Source organism: Bos grunniens, chromosome 4 (genome assembly GCF_055505025.1).
Source record: "Bos grunniens cultivar Pamir isolate PY7600 chromosome 4, Bosgru_T2T1.0, whole genome shotgun sequence".
NCBI lineage: Eukaryota > Metazoa > Chordata > Mammalia > Artiodactyla > Bovidae > Bos > Bos grunniens.
Window position 1 is genome coordinate 28654228 of NC_141168.1, and position 2904 is coordinate 28657131.

At 43.3% G+C, this 2904-nt stretch overlaps 1 non-coding gene across 1 annotated transcript; it reads left to right on the top strand.

Moving 5' to 3' along the window:
* The first annotated feature begins 208 nt into the window (after nt 1-208).
* Nucleotides 209-280, top strand: TRNAK-UUU (transfer RNA lysine (anticodon UUU)). Its single transcript has one exon. It is a non-coding gene; the product is annotated as a tRNA-Lys (tRNA).
* Nucleotides 281-2904: the final 2624 nt, after the last annotated feature.

Here is a 2904-nt window from a genome sequence, read left to right on the forward strand (position 1 = left end):
GATGTTTTGGACGTGGAAGGAACCAACTGGTTTTCCCAAATCTTTGTGCCTTACTCTCACCTTAGCTTCACCACCAGTATGTTAAAAATGGGCCAATCTGTGAAAGAAAGGAATCTGATGACTCAATTACAGTAATGTATCAATGACTGATAACAGCTGGGTATCCCTTCTCAGAGGACTTTGAATTTAAAAGAATATGTATGAGAGTTCCCTGGTGGTCTAGTGGTTAGGATCTGGTACTTTTACTGCTATGGCCCAAGTTCAATCCCTGGTTAGGGAACTGAGATCCTGCAAACAGTGTGGGGAAAAAAAAATCTGAAAAATAATGAATATATATGTGTATAACTGAATCAGTTTGCTGTACATGTGAAACTAGCACAATATTGTTAATCAACTATGGCCCAATAAATTAAAAAAAAAGAATACTTTGGAATGGCAATGGATGTGGAATGATGGACTTCAGATGCTTTGGATCTTGGCAGGGAGGTATTTAGTGGGTGGGAAAAGGAAAAAGAATTTCCTTGCTTCTCTTACCACAGTGGTTCTCAACTAGGGACAATTTTGCCCTTCAGCAGACATTTGGCTGTGTCTGGAGACATTTTTGGCTGTCACAATTTGGGTGGGAGTGCTAGGGATTAGAGATTAGGTAGAAATGTTGCTAAAATACACAGGAGAATTCCCCTCCCCACCCTAAAACAAAAAATTACCCAGCTCAATAGGCAATGTAGCCAGGGTTGAGAAACCTTGCCTTAAACCATGACATGAGTGACTCTATATTAAGACTTGCTCTATCTCTGAGTTACATAATTATTAGATTGAACAATCATGACTCCAGGGATGAAACCATAAAGTGGCTTCTATTCTTGTCAACTCTTCCTTTAAAATGGTTCCATGGGGCTTGTCCTGGCCTTGGCCTTGAATGAAAACTTGGGCCCATCTCATGAATTTTCTGGTCACTGGAATACAATGAAAAATGTCTTTTATTCACTTTAAACCACAGAGTATATTCTAAATTTAGTAATTAGAATGTCTCAGTTTAGTCGCTCAGTCATGTCCGACTCTTTGCGACCCCATGAATCGCAGCATGCCAGGCCTCCCTGTCCATCACCATCTCCTGGAGTTCACTCAAACTCACGTCCATCGAGTCAGTGATGCCATCCAGTCATCTCATCCTCTGTCGTCCCCTTCTCCTCCTGCCCCCAATCCCTCCCAGCATCAGGGTCTTTTCAAATGAGTCAACTCTTTGCATGAGGTGGCCAAAGTACTGGAGTTTCAGCTTTAGCATCATTCCTTCCAAAGAACACCCAGGGCTGATCTCCTTTAGAATTGACTGGTTGGATCTCCTTGCACTCCAAGGGACTCTCAAGCATCTTCTCCAACACCACAGTTCAAAAGCATCAATTCTTTGGCGCTCAGCTGTCTTCACAGTCCAACTCTCACATCCATACATGAGTACTGGAAAAACCATAGCCTTGACTAGATGGGCCTTTGTTGGCAAAGTAATGTCTAATTAGAATGTCTAGTCCCTTGTAATAATCAAAATTTCAAGCTTGATTTAAAAGGACGAGGATGTGGCAGGCTTCTGTCCCCTTTCCTGTTAGTGGTCCTACCCCCCCCACCCCAAAGCTTGTATAGCCTTGGGGTTGGAATATGGGGTAGAGAAAGGGAGACGGGACTGGGACAGTTCTTAGTGAACTAATAGTGCTGTAAACTGGTGTGGTGCTCACTGGAGTGCCTGGCAAGTGTTTACAGCTGATTCTAGCTCCTTGGAGATTTCCAGGGTCCCTTTCATTTGGAATTCCCCTCTGTAAGTCATGCACTTTCCTCTGGTCATGGCTTTTTGAAAAATCTGTGATGAAGAACTAGGATTTTGTGTGTATGTGAAAGAAAGAGAAAGAGAACAAAAACAGCAATTTTCAATTATTTCCCATCTGCTAGTCTGAGTGAACTCCGGGAGTTGGTGATGGACAGGGAGGCCTGGTGTGCTGCGACTCATGGGGTCGCAAAGAGTCGGACACAACTGAGCGACTGAACTGAACTGAACTGAATAGACGTAATAGTTTTGAAATATATGATAAACATGAATTGGTAGTAAAATGAAAAAAAAAACATGCAAAATATAAAGCTGCATTTTAAATAATCACATTCTGCAACACAAAATTACTCTGTCAAACTGCTACAAAATTTTCCTTAAAGCTTACTTTCAATTTCTGTCCTTTTTCAACATTACAGACTGCGTTCCAGCACCAGTCCTCAGACCGAAGAGCACTAATCTAACTTATTTCTTATTCCTTCCATTGTGCCTGGGAAATGCGACATTTGACTTCTTCCTTCTGAGGCTTCCTCCCCTCATGCTACCTGAATATTCTCTCTCTCTCACTCACTTTGCTCAGTCATCCGGCCAATGGAAGACACGAGGCATCAACTGCTCTGACTTGGTCTTGGAGCACAGATTGCTTAGTGGGGCTGCCTCTGCCTGCTCACCTCCTGGCCACTAGCCCACAGGCACTCCCCAGGTGGGGTCAACAAAATTGAGAGCCCTCCATCCCCAACCCCCTATAAGATATACAGACCTGATCCCCAGAACTCGTGAGTATAATTGCTTTATGTGGCAAAAAGGACCATGTCAAGGGGGATGATTAAATTAAGGATCTTCTCATGGGAAGATTATTTTGCATTCTCCAGGTGGGCCCAGTGTTGTCAGAGGGGTCCTTATAAGTAAAAGAGGAGACAGGAGTGCCTAGTAGGTGGGATGACAGACAGAGGTTGGAGTGATGAACCAAAGAATATGGGAAGCCTTTAGAAGCTGGAACTGACAAGGAAGTTGGTTCTCCTTTAGCGTCTCCAGAAAGAACACAGTCCTATTGAGACCACATCCCTCCAGAATGGTAAGATAATGAATTG